The sequence below is a fragment of the Sitophilus oryzae genome, unplaced genomic scaffold (assembly GCF_002938485.1).
Source record: "Sitophilus oryzae breed Bouriz unplaced genomic scaffold, Soryzae_2.0 scaffold_980_pilon_pilon, whole genome shotgun sequence".
Classification (NCBI taxonomy): Eukaryota; Metazoa; Arthropoda; class Insecta; order Coleoptera; family Curculionidae; genus Sitophilus; species Sitophilus oryzae.
In genome coordinates, this window is record NW_022147617.1 from 3,147,852 (window position 1) to 3,163,184 (window position 15,333).

The following is a 15,333-nucleotide window of genomic DNA, read 5'->3' on the forward strand; positions in this document are numbered from 1 at the left end:
CCAGTTAAAAAATATGTAGGTGGCGCCCTCTACTAGTAGGACTTATATTGACATCAAAATCAGATTTCTCATGTCAAAAAACTCCCAAGCACCAATTTTCATTCAAATATTGACATTACTTCAGAAATTCTTTGATATAAAAATGAAACTTCTACACCCTGTATCTCCGATGATTGCCATTTTAGGACATGCAGTTATACGAAATTTCTTACTTATTTTTATCTGCAGAATATCCTACCGAAGTACATTTTTTCAATCAGTAGTTTTATACAGGTATGGACGAATAGTTATTACACTTCATAACAGTTAAAACAAATGTAGGTGGCGCCCCCTACAATTAGTCAAATTGTCAAATTTTCATCAATATCAAATTCCTCATGTCAAAAAACTCCCATACACCAATTTTCATCCAAATATTGGTGTTACTTCAGAAATTATTTGAAAAAAAATCGAAATAAAAATGAAATGTCTACTCCCTGTATAAGAAAAACTAAGCATTTTAGGACACATTTACACGAAGTTTTTTTATTTATTTTAATCTGCAGAATATGCTGCCGAAGTTTCCGGAATACAGTGCGGACTCCCTGTATATATTAACATACTCGTCATCATAGCTGCAGACATATCATTACGGGACAATTCAATATTATTAAAATTTATTCAATATTAAATATGGAAACAAAAATATTTCTCACATATTCGCAGGTTAAAATATTTAGATACACTTAATACCTTAAACAAGCATCGTCATTTTATATCCTACCTACATATTTTGCGAGAAAAAATATTCTGATCCCTTACCCCATTTTATTTCTGAAATTATTCAGTTGTCGGCGCTGCGCTGCAGCGAAAAGATTTTTTCCTGCGGCTCCCTAAACGGATTATAGTCACATATGCTATTCCGACTTGAAATCCACAGGGCGTGTACCTGAAATAACATTTCCATCGCCCGATAATTCCCCTGAATAAAAATCCTGCACGTGCTCGCTAACGAAATTTCGAGGATTAAGCCGTGTTTAGACTGCAAAAGTAAATTGTGCCGAAGAAACCACGTAGTTGCGATTACGAAGGATGAAGACGGACCTTATTTGTGACCTTTCAGCAGCGAAAGGAGCACGGTCTAATATTTGGTTAATAGAGGCTTGAACAGGGATTAAACCCGCTTGCGGAGCAAACACCTTATTCCATGGCAAATAAGCGCATTGTCGGGATTTTCGTTTATACCAACGAAATTAATTTCACTCTCTGAATGTATAACATAACATAATATTGCTAATCATTTAATTATTAATAGAAAATATAATAGATAGTTTATATAAATATAAATAAATTCAAACTGTTGTGACATATTTATCTGATTTAGACCAGTCTATGTTATTATTAATACACTTCGGCAAATGTTTTTTCTTTGGCAGTGCGTAACACTAGTATAAGAAGATACAGATATAAAACGACAGAGATAATTACTGATTCTAGATTCAGGTTGGACCGATGGACATAAAATAGCCGATTAAAATTTGAAAGAAACTGAAAGAAGTCTTGACAAATCGAAGTTTGTCGAGGCTTCTTTTTTTTGCTAAGTGCAAGTCTGTTGTAGTTTTTTTGTTGTTGAGGACAATCATTCCTTAAATATGCCTGTAAAACATTTTTTTTAAGTACAAATAGAATGTTGTTTTTTAATAACAAATAGAATGTTGCAAATACTTCCGGAACGAAAATTACGAGAACATCCGCTGAAATATTTAATTAAATAAATAATACAGAAAAACACAATTGACCTTTTTTTGTTGCATGAGATTTTTGTACTGTTGTTTACTAATTTGGTTGCACCGACTTCGATCTAACATCAGATTTTTGTAGCAGCTCTGGATACCAATATAACCAGTATAATAACCTAACCAAAATATATCTCAATACCGTCATCGTGTTTTCCTTCAGATGAGAAAACGAATATAGGAAATAATATTAATATGGAACTAAATGCAATAAGTATGAATGAATATGATGAAAATAAAATCTATGAGAATTCAAAGGAAGATGATTCAGAAACACCAGACCAAACCATACAGGAAAAGAAGACTATGACATAATTATGAACTTAAGGATGATGCTCGGGGAGATATTATATTATAATATAAAAATAGATTTTTTAAAGAAGTTTTAATAAATTTCTATTAATCCAAAACCAAAAACTAGTTTTCTTCCTTTAAAAGAAAGAGACCAATTCTTCCATCAGTCATTACCCATGATAAGTGGATTGAATTAATGGAGGGAAGGAACAAAAACTGGTGGCAATCGACATTTTACAAAAAAGAAAACAATTAAAATAAAATTTAAAGAAAATAAAGATCTTTCTAGTAGAAATGAAAATCATAAACCAAAACCCTGGTTGGCATTTACTGAATTAAATATAGGAAATTTTATTATTTTTAAGTACGGGAATCAGTTCCAGCACAAATATTACAAATTGAAAATCATGAATATTATTGCTGTAGAATGGTTAAAAGCTGCTACAATTGGAAGCGACTTGATTGGCTGTTACACAATAGTTAAAATGCTGTACAATAGTTAAAAGCTGCTACAACTGGAAGTGACTTGATTGGAATTGCTTTGGTACAAACTGAGTGATATGATAATGAAAATTAATGAACCTAAAAAAGTCAATTCAAAAGGCGTATATTTGGTACCTGAACTAACAAATATTAAAAAATAATCTGATGAAATAATGTGTTTTGTGTATTGTTCCTCAAATTAGTATTTATATGTACCTGAGTTTTATTTAACATTTGATTCTTTTAATATAGACAAATAGCAAAATATTAGGTATATTAGGTGTCACTTGATTTGTTTTAAAAATAATTATAGGAATAAATGTTCGTGTTTGTGCTTTTTATACAGGGTGGCCCATCGAAAACGTTCCGCAAGGCATAACGGCCAGAGTATTCCTTTTTTCAAAAAATCCAAAAACACGTCAATTTTGTTTGAGGGGGGCAACTTTTGCTCCAAAAATGATTGCAAAATCTTCAACCCTCTAAGCGGGGCTGTCATCCCCCAACTTTTTTCAAATGGGTAAGGGGGTTAAGTGGCACCGCAATGAAAAGAGCTTTCTATTCTCTATATTTCCCCGCTTCGTTTTTGAAAATCGGTCGAGTCATTGAGAAAATATGAAAGATTGAAATTTAAAAAGTTTATTTAAACATTTATCAGAGTAAATGATAAGGATAAATTCCTTCGACCAATTTGCTGTTTTTTCTTATTATTTCTAGATGGTTACGCATTTTTTCACTTGCCACAAGGTTGAACGATCAGGTGCGGTAGTTGCTAGATAGCTGTTCTGTGACTTGTACGTTGAAGTTCTTCTCAATATCGTTAAACTGACCTTCAATAGAATTTCCAAAAATACCAGCCCACACGTTCAATTTCTGAGGGTTTTGTATGTGCACCTCGTGAAAAACCCTGGGGTTGTCCTCGGCCCAGTCCGACAGTTGTGCCGATTAACTACACCGTTCAAAAAGACAGTACACTCATCCGAAAAACACACATTAAATAGGAAATTATTATCATTCGCCACTCGTTCGTTCATAGTTTCACAAAATTGCAAGCGACAATCAAAATCGTCTTCGTTGAGTTCTTGTACCAACTAAATTTTGTAAGGGTGGAAGTTCTGTTTTTTTCCATTGGACACTTGTACGATTCACGCCGGTCTCATTGGCTAATTGTACTCAGCGTACTATCCATGGAAACTTGGCCCAATATGAATACCTCCATAGCTTCATTTACTACAGGATTTTCCCTCTGCCTCTTTTTATTCATAACGGAACCAGTTTCGCGAAATTTTGCTACTAACTAGCGAACAATTTTGCCATAAAGGTGTTTGTCAGGATGGCCTTCATTGAATATCTGCGCAACCCGATACATTCATTATTTTTAAAATAAAGTTCGATTATTTCCACTTTTTACGCAAGTGAGTACACCATAATTGCTAAATAGTTTAACGATATTGAGAAGAACTTCAACGCACAAATCACAGAACAGCTATCTAGCAACTACCGCATCTGATCGTTCAACCTTGTGGCAAGTGAAAAAATGCGTAAACATCTAGAAATAATAAGAAAAAAACAGCAAAATGGTCCAAGGAATCTATCCTTATCATATACTCTGATAAATGTTTAAATAAACTTTTCAAATTTCAATCCTTCATATTTTCTCAATGACTCGACCGATTTTCAAAAACGAAACGGGAAAGTATAGAGAATAGAAAGTCCTTTTCATTGCAGTACCACTTGACCCCCCTTCCCATTTGAAAAAAATTAGGGGATGACACCCCCGCTTAGAGGGTTGAAGATTTTGCAATCATTTTTGGGGCAAAAGTTGTCCCCCTCACAAACAAAATTGACGTGTTTTTGAATTTTCTGAAAAAAAATTACCCTGGCCGTTATGCCTTGCGGAACGTTTTCGATGGACCGCCCTGTATTTTTTTTGTTAAAACAAAAAAAATAATCAAATAAGTATCTTTTTATGTCTTTTCAAAGAAATTAAGAAATAAAATAATATTATTTGCTTGGGTATCTGCAAAATTCAATATAGAGACTAAGTTTGCAAGAATGTGGCCACAAATGGTAGTAAATGTGGTCACATTTAGCACAAAGTGGCTACAAATGGGAAAAATCGTTTTTTTCATAAAATGTTTATTTTCTGTTTATTAAGAATACAGATGTTTACAATAAGAGCAGATTTTGAAAGAAAAATATATCTGGAGAAGCGGGAGAAACACTAAAAATTTTGTTTTATCTCCAAATTTAACTACAAATATTTTTTCTGATCAGTCAATCTCTAAAAATCTCTTAAACTGGCCACAACCAGTGCTTCTACCCTATTAAGCTTCACTATCTTCACAGCCATCTAGACATTTTCCTGAAAATATCGGTGACCTAAGCGAGGAACAAGGGGAGCGCTTTCATCAGGATATTCGCACCATGGAGGAGAGATATCAAGGATACTGGAACGGAAATATGATGGCTGTTGGAGCATTCAAAATAGTACTCCTAACACACGTCATGCGAGAAAATCATATAAAAGAAAATTTACTTCAGACATAAAATGAACAAACATCTAAATAATTTTTATAACTTAAACTATGTGCATTTTTATTGAAAAATCACTGTGACTTCATAGACACGCTGTTTTCATGTGTAATTTTTAGATTAAAAATAATTTATTTAAAAACAAAAAAAAACACTTAACGAGTCATATAAAAAATGTAGATTATTTTATGTTTTCCTATTTTCAAACATTGCAAACGCTGATAAAAATTTGTCTTTTTCTTTAACAGTGATCGTAACTGAGTATTTTCTTTTAGGATTTTTCAAAATAACGTGATTCCTACTATAATAATAAATAATTTATTTTAAATAGGGTTTAAATTTTAAAACTGACATGTAATTTTACGTTTTGGTAAATATTTTGCAAGTAGGGGTTTCACAAATTATGAAGAAAGTAGACCTGACAACCGCGAAATTCAAAAATGATGTACGCCCTTAAATTGTAAGCAGCGCATTTTGAAATGCACACGTTCGAGCACACAACGCTTTTTTAAGGATATTATGAAAAGGAAGTATGTTTTACACAAATTTTGTTGAATAATATTGTCCAGTTTGGATATTTAGTAAATTATAATTTATTTTATATTATTTTTTATTATTTTATTTTTTAATATTAAGAACCAGTAGGGAAACGCTAACGATTAAACATCGAACCAGTAAATTTCGTATTTTAAAGAAGTTTGTGATATAAGTTTTGAAACATTTACTAAAAGTTTACGAATATCGAGTAACCTTAATGCTGATATAAAAATATAAAATTTTAATTATAATATTAAAAGGGATGGAGATATAATTTTAATAAATCGTAATACAATCCAGTATCTCGATTCGGTTCTGCAAGCTTGTGATTTTCTTTTTAAATATTTATTTTGATTATTTTCCATTTCAATCTTCAATAATAGCCTCGCTAAAGGTTGATTCTCACTATACCTTCCATATCAGATTCCTTCCGTTTCCCTCCCGTTTACATAAAACATTATATCATGTAAATGAATAGGACAATGCACACTATCCGTTCCGTTTCCCTTCCGTTCCATATCCTTTCCTTCCATACATTTTTTGGCGGACGGACTGAAGCATATCGGAAAGAGCGTTGTGAAGTTCTTACATTTGTAACAGCTCTGTTAACATTTTGTTAACATGTATTTATTCTTGCATCTCTTAATTAAAACTATTACCTTTTTCAAAAGATACACATTTTCAAAATAAAGCTTTAGTAATGATATAAATTCTACAATAAAAAGTACGGAAATTATACGGAACGGAAGCTTACGTATAGCGTCAATACAATAAAACATATGGAACGGATATGTATAAACGGAAGTTCTATGTCAAGATGGCGTCTAGTGACCAGTCGTATATTGCTTGTGAATTAAAAAAACTAAATAAACAAGATCTAATTAATTATATAGTGCTTAGAAAGGTTCCCGAAAGTGCCTTATCTTTAAGCGATAATACAATAAAATTTCTTGAAGACGGTTGTGGATCGGAAGTGTTTTATGAATCTTGAGCAGATCAAGTGTCGTCGGCTGAATTGAACTCCTGTAATGCATTACTTTACATTACAGCGAAAACGGATTTAAGGGTTGCTAAAGTGGAGGTCGACTCCCAACGAAGGCTCATTATTGAACTGGAAAAGTCCAACGATCAACTAAACACCATTATTTCGCTGTTGAAATCGCAAAATGAAAGTGAGGTTAACAGAACCAGCGCCAAACCAAAACAACACACGCTTCCAAATTTCAGTGGAACCGCAACCAGCAAGTCAGGCTCCGCTGGGAAGGAGAAGCGAAGCCCCCTCCATTACCTTTGATGTCTCCCCACCATTACCTTTGATGCTAGTACGCGATGCCTATATCCCCACCATTGCGTCAGTCAGCAGCAAAATAAACCGAGGATCAACAGTCAACAAAGTCCTGCTGGTGTAGATGAATTGCAGGCACAACATAAAATGGAGAGATTGCCACACGTATATGCTAAAACGATAAACAATCTTCCAAACAAAACTTGTAACACTCTATCAAAAGGCGATAATGAAAATAATAAGAAATTGACACAGGTTAATAGAAAACGCCAAAAATAAAACTGTATTAGGAACTGGTGTAAGCTGCAAACATAAGGCTGCTCCAGCACTTACCTATTATCACATATTCAGATTAGAACCATCCTGTAGTGAACAGGATTTAAAAGCATATTTGCAACCATTGTTTCCCGAGGTAACATGCGAAAAGTTGGATTCCCGAAATTCAAATGAATACTATATCACTTAAAGTAGGAATTTTCCAAGCCAACTCAGCTGGCATATTAAATCCTTCTTTATGGTCAGAGGGAACCAAAATAAATAAGTTTTTTCACGTCAAGACGAATCGTCTAGAGAAGCCCTAAACCTAAACTTTAATGACGAAAATTGTGTGAAGATATTCCATATAAATATTCAAGGATTACCTAACAAATCCGAGGAATTGTCTCTATTTGCCGCGGATCGCAAGTGTGATATTTTATGTGTTAGTGAACATTGGTGTAAAGAAGAAATTCTAAAACATGTTGTGGATAATTTTAAATTAGCCTCTTCATTTAGTAGAGAAAAACGTGCTCATGGTGGTGTCTGTATATTCATTAAGACACATTTGGATTACAAAATTGTGGATTTGAGTTTGAGTGACGGTTTAGTAAAGAAATAGATGTTTTGTGCCATAGAAATTGATTGCGGTAAGTCCTTGATTATATCATTATACAGGTCTGGGTTCAATGGGAATATTCCTTGATACGTTACACGAGTTGCTGCACTACTGTAGTAACAAATATAAAGACATTATCTTGTTTTTTATAGGTGATTTTAACATCAACTTTCTAGTGACGTCTAATAGTCTTACAGATTTGTTTCTTATTATAAGTGGTTTTGGAATGACAAGAACTATTGTTAAACCAACGCGAGTAGCTAGTACCTCTTCTAGTTGTATAGACAATATTATAACAAATATAAATGAATTAGACTTCCAATTAGATGTAGACGATTCGGGTCTCTCAGATCATTATGGTCAATATATTAAAATACATGTAAAACCGGCTGAAAACTGCCTTTTAGCATTAAGACTCGTAGAGTAACATATACATCTTGTCAACAAATTAACACAGATTTTTTAAACTTAAATTGGGATGTTTTTTATGGTTCGAGGGATGTAGAATTCCTGTCCAGCTTTTTACTAAAAAACCTGAAAATCCTTGTTGAGTCTTCTGTCCTTTTAAGGAAATCAACGGTAATAAAAAACCTGTTCAGTGGTATACTGACGAATTGAGAGAAAAAAGAGAAAAAAGGTCCACGGTAAAATTCTTAAGATACACAACTGGAAAAAAAGAATACCAAATATTATATAAAACTCTTAAAAAAGACTACAAAACTTGTATAAAAGATAGTAAAAGAAACGCATATAGTAATTATATTGACAGTTCTACGAATAAAGCTAAAAATATTTGGAATATTATCAATCATGAAAGGAATCAAAATAAATTTTTAAAAAATAATACCATTTTACAGGCCACAGATTTTAATAAGTATTTTACAACAGTAGCATCTGAGATAATTAATAAAATATCGGTTGATAATAGACTGCAAGAACAGCTTATTGGAAAAATCTTACTAAGTTGTAAATCCTTTGTTTTTCTACCTGTTGTAGAACAAGAAGTTTTAAACGCAATATATAGTCTCAAGACTTCTACATCTTTTGATATTTATGATATAAACAGTTTTATAATAAAATCACTGTCTGGAAGTTTGGCTCAACCGTTAACCTATCTTTTCAATATCTGTCTGGACGAGGGTGTTTTTCCGGATTGTCTGAAAATATCTAGAGTAGTGCCAGTTTTTAAAAAGGGCGATGTGGATTGCTTCGATAATTATAGACCAATCTCAATCGTACCTGTGGTTGGTACAGTCTTTGAAATTATTATTACATCTTGCATAAGTGACTATTTTGAGTCTATTAAATTGTTAAATATGTAAGAGTCTTGTTTTCCGTTAAAAAAATTGTTTATATTAAATTGTGTTATTTTAAGAAATAATATTTAATTTGAATCTCTAATTGACTTTTCTTGACCGCATGTATAAAATTGTCGTTTCCTAGACGATGCGGTTTGCATTGTTGATGATTATTTTGACTGACGTCGCCATTTATCAAAAAATATTAAATTCAGATTATATAATTGTGTGGAAAATATTTCTGGGACTGAATAGAAGGAATGAAGTATTATACAGGTGAGTGTATTTTGTTCACTCACGGGCATTACTGGGATTTGTATGAGAGTAGTTTAATATTATTTAGTTAACAGTTATCACTGAGCTTTAGTAGTAGATAGAGAAGGATATTTTAGTATTACTTTAGTGTGTGTGTTTTATAGTAGATAAATATTTATCAAAGGGCATTTTAATATTGTTTAGTTGAAAGATAGATGTTTATCAAAGAGTGTTTTAGTGTATTTATTATAGATACGTAATGGACAGCTATTTATCAAAGAGTATTTTAGTAATATTTATTGGGTGTGATTTATAATACCTGGAAAATTATCAAATGGTATTTAGTATTATTATTTTGGAGTGTTTTATATTTTTAAGTATGACCCAAATTGTTTAACAACAATATTAAACTATGTCGCTTTGTGGCCATCCCTTTTGTGCGTGGGAAAGACGCCTTGTCGCTTAGCTGCGGAACAACAATATTATGCTATGTCGCTTTGTGGCCATCCCTTTTGTGCGTGGGAAAGACGCCTTGTCGCTTAGCTGCGGAACAACAATATTATGCTATGTCGCTTTGTGGCCATCCCTTTTGTGCGTGGGAGAGACGCCTTGTCGCTTAGCTACGAAACAATATTAAAAATATTTAACTATTTTATATACTCGATTATGGTGATATGATCATGTGCGTTTTCCAGTGATGCTCAAGTATATTTTATTTTTATAAATTGCAAATTGCGTGATCATAGAGTGAGAGCATTACACAACTGTCCCGACATCTAAGGTGAGTTTAGCTTCTTTTGTTAATGTTGTTTGAATATTAAATTGATATTAACACCATTCATATATTATGCCATGTAAACAAAAAAAAATATTATATTTTTCTTACTCGCTCTTACAATTCAGAAGTGGGATCTGAGCTTTTCAGGTCTATGTATAATATATTTTTGTGTATTCTCAGTTTATACATATTTTTATTATAAGTCTACAGAATTAAAGTCAAAATACTACAATGGGTAGTTCTGCAAAAAAAATGTGATTTCATGTAGTTCGAACTTCTCACGATGATTTGAACCACTTAGCTGCTAAAAAAACTTACTAAGTCCTATTATTGGTTTCCCCGGATGAAAGATAATGTGGGAAATACATTAAGTGCTGTAGACCGTGCTTGAATAAAGAAAACGACCAACAAAAGAAAGAACTAACAATGCATACTGTCCATCTTGATCACTTCGGACTTTATCCGAAAAGCAGAAAGAATAATCATAACTAATTAACGCCATAGATGCCTTCACTAAGTTTATTTTCATGAAAGCCGTCAGTACAACAAAGACGAGTAAAGTGTTGATATTTTTGAATGACATATCTGCTTTATTTGAACGACCTATTCGGATTATCACTGATCTGTTTTCACATCTACAATGTTCAGTGCTTATTGTCAAGAACGAGCAATTATATATGTGAAAGTAGCGTTGGTGCTTTAGTTTAAGAATATCTCGGATCACAGAAAAAAAAAACTGATCTATAACGCGATTCTGAAAAGCGCAATGTTATATGACTCTGGGGTATGGCTGTTAAGCAAAAAACATAAAAAGAAGTTGTTGTCTACCGAAATGGACTTCTGGTGAAGATCAGCCCGAATCTCCCGTTTAAACAGAATTAGGAACGAGAGAATACGTGAAAAAAAAATGAAGGCGGATGGTAACATTGTACAAGATATACAAGAAAAACAAACTACAGTAGTACGGCCATGTAGGCACAACGAATGGCTGACGACAGAATACCAAAACAAGTATTGAAGTAGACACCTAGAGACAAACGTAAACAAGGCTGACCTAAACCTTCCTGGAATCAAGGATTCGACAGAGCCATGTCGGAAACGAACCTATACTATCAGGAGATATTGGGACAACAGACGAAAGTGGCGCATGGAAACCGGAAGGCGACGAAGGACGCTGTAACATCCATACAAATTAGCGGTGGCAACGTGTAGAGCTAATAGTCAAATTGAACATTACAATTACACAATCCACAACTCACTGATGATCTCAACTCTAAAGGAATAGGACACCAACATCAAGAAAGTGCCATAAACAATATGCCAAATAAGAACACCGGAAAAATTTCAAGTGAATTCGTGTATAGGTATCACTCTGAACCTCTAAACTTAAACAAAAAAAAATTAATTTAAATAAATTCTTTATATCAAAGAGCTACTACACGCTAAACGAATTCTTCCGGGACCTCAAAACTCAAGGCTTATCGGCAGATATATAATAATAATTCTTGAATTGGAATTGTTTTGTTTGTGTATAAATTCAGGTATGTTTGTTTTATATTTGTCTTTGTGTAATTTTATATCATAAAATTGTTCTTGTTTTCTGTATATATTCTTCGTGAAGATCCTATAATCTAAGTACCATTGTATTTATATTAAATGGAATTAATCAAATCAAATCGAATCGAATCGAATCGAATCGAATCGAATCGAATCGAATCGAATCGAATCGAATCGAATCGAATCGAATCGAATCGAATCGAATCGAATCGAATCGAATCGAATCGAATCGAATCGAATCGAATCGAATCGAATCGAATCGAATCGAATCGAATCAAATCAAATCAAATCAAATCAAATCAAATCAAATCAAATCATCAAAGACAAACAACCGATCAATGCTTGGTTTATGCAGTTACATGAATACTTCGGGTAGTAGATAGTCTTTTACTTGAAAGAGAAAGAACAAGCAGATTAACTGAGCTGGCTGAAAGGAAACAGACAGTTTACTTTGATAAAACTCGTAAAGAAGCAAGACAGCCCAAGATAGGTGATTTGGTGCTTATCAAGAGAACAGCACCAGTAGTCATATCAGCCGTAAATTACTTTCCGTCTGCAGCGGACCAATAGTAATAAAATCCGAATTGTCACATGATAGGTACGTGGTAGAGGATATGGAGTCCACTTATTGAAACAAACGTAAAGTTAACTAAACGAACGGTGGCAGTGATACACTGGAAACATGTGGTGAAGTTTCAGATTCAGCTGCTAGTGAAAGATATGGTAAATATGGAGATTTAGTATTATCCGATATTTAAGCGTATTTATCCGATAATTAGGCGATATTAGGCGTAAGCCTAATGAAATCCGATTAGGCAAGCTCGGGACGAGCTTCTAGCAGGATGGCCGACTGTAAGAGTCTTGTTTTCCGTTAAAAAAATTGTTTATATTAAATTGTGTTATTTTAAGAAATAATATTTTATTTGATTCTCTAATTGGCTTTTCTTGACCGCATGTATAAAATGGTCGTTTCCTAGACGATGCGGTTTGCATTGTTGATGATTATTTTGCCTGACGTCGCCATTTATCAAAAAATATTAAATTCAGATTATAATTGTGTGGAAAATATTTCTGGGACTGAATAGAAGGAATGAAGTATTATACAGGTGAGTGTATTTTGTTCACTTACGGGCATTACTGGGATTTGTATGAGAGTAGTTTAATATTATTTAGTTAACAGTTATCACTGAGCTTTAGTAGTAGATAGAGAAGGATATTTTAGTATTACTTTAGTGTGTGTGTTTTATAGTAGATAAATATTTATCAAAGGGCATTTTAATATTGTTTAGTTGAAAGATAGATGTTTATCAAAGAGTGTTTTAGTGTTATTTATTATAGATACGTAATGGACAGCTATTTATCAAAGAGTATTTTAGTAATATTTATTGGGTGTGATTTATAATACCTGGAAAATTATCAAATGGTATTTAGTATTATTATTTTGGAGTGTTTTATATTTTTAAGTATGACCCAAATTGTTTAACAACAATATTAACCTATGTCGCTTTGTGGCCATCCCTTTGTGCGTGGGAAAGACGCCTTGTCGCTTAGCTGCGGAACAACAATATTATGCTATGTCGCTTTGTGGCCATCCCTTTTGTGCGTGGGAAAAACGCCTTGTCGCTTAGCTGCGGAACAACAATATTATGCTATGTCGCTTTGTGGCCATCCCTTTTGTGCGTGGGAAAGACACCTTGTCGCTTAGCTGCGGAATAACAATATTATGCTATGTCGCTTTGTGGCCATCCCTTTTGTGCGTGGGAAAAACGCCTTGTCGCTTAGCTGCGGAACAACAATATTATGCTATGTCGCTTTGTGGCCATCCCTTTTGTGCGTGGGAAAGACACCTTGTCGCTTAGCTGCGGAATAACAATATTATGCTATGTCGCTTTGTGGCCATCCCTTTTGTGCGTGGGAGAGACGCCTTGTCGCTTAGCTACGAAACAATATTAAAAATATTTAACTATTTTATATACTCGATTATGGTGATATGATCATGTGCGTTTTCCAGTGATGCTCAAGTATATTTTATTTTTATAAATTGCAAATTGCGTGATCATAGAGTGAGAGCATTACACAAGTGTCCCGACATCTAAGGTGAGTTTAGCTTCTTTTGTTAATGTTGTTTGAATATTAAATTGATATTAACACCATTCATATATTATGCTATATAAACAAAAAAAAATTATATTTTTCTTACTCGCTCTTACAAATATAGCACAGTATGGCTTCAGAAAAGGAATGTCAACTGTCCAGGCAGTTACCAAAATAGTGCAACGAGTGGTTGATGGATTTGAAGGGGATGAACATGTCGATATGGTCTTGTGCGATCTTAGCAAGGCTTTTGATTGCATTTCCCATGAGCTTATGATAAAAAGCTAGAGCGCTACGGTATTAGGAGGAAACCTCTGCGCCTTTTAGATTCTTATCTTTCACACAGGAATCAATGCGTTTCTTTAGACGGTACATTGTAAGAAGTTAGTCCGATTGAGAGCGGTGTCCCTCCGGGGGCCGTCCTTGGCCCACTGCTTTTTATTATATATATGAATTCTCTTTTCTATCTCCGTACGGATGTGTTTGCTATGCGGATGATACCTCTTTATTGTGTTCTGGCAGCAGTATACAGGATTTGCATCGGCATAGTAACAACATAATAAATAAAGCATCCCTTTGGTTTACTCAAAATTATTTACAGTTAAATAAAGATAAAACTCAAGAAATATTATTTTCAACGACTAGTAGCAATGAAGTACAAAAGGTTAAATTATTGGGACTCACACGTGATAGTGCACTCAGTTGGACTTTTCATGTTGAAACGGTTTTCCTGTAAGAAGTTATCAACAGCTTTATTTGTACTAAGAAAAATGAAACCAACCCTTAACCAACAACACTTATAAATGTGTATTATTCATTGTTTCATACACATATTTCTTATGGTATAATTTTGTGGGGTGGATAGTCTGCGTCGGTGAGGATCTTTAGGATGCAGAAGACAGCTATTCGCGTATTAAGTGGTGCTGGTTTTTGTGACCATTGCAAACCACTTTTCGTAAAATTTAAAATACATACATTAACATCTTTATATATTCTTCAGCAACTGTTGGAGATACATAAAAATGAATCTTCTTTTACCCATAACTCGGACATTCATAACTATGGCACAAGATTAGCAAATTCAATAAGATCAAATAAATTTAGATTGCGTAAATCAGATAACAACTCTCTGAATGTAAAACTTTACAACGTATTACCACCTCCAGTAAAAAATCTAAACAATAAAAAATTTAAAATTGTTATTAAAAAGTTCCTCTCAGAGCATGCGCTTTATAGTATGGATGAATATTTTGAAACTGTAAAATCCACTAACAGCATTTCCACACTAATGTAAATAGTTGTGATTGTTTGTATTTAAAATATTTGTACGTTTATACATTTTAATCTGGTTATGTTTGTTATATTTGTTTCTTTGTGTTTTTCTTTACTCTAATGTAATTTCCCCTTGACTTGCTACAATTGTAACGTTTATGTACAAAAAGTAATCAATAAAGATTATTTATTTATTTATTTATGGAATGGAAACGGAAGGTATAGTGAGAATCAACCTTTATAGAGCTTAATATTTCACTTAATTTCGTTTCTATTCGTCAAAAGTTCGTAATGTATAA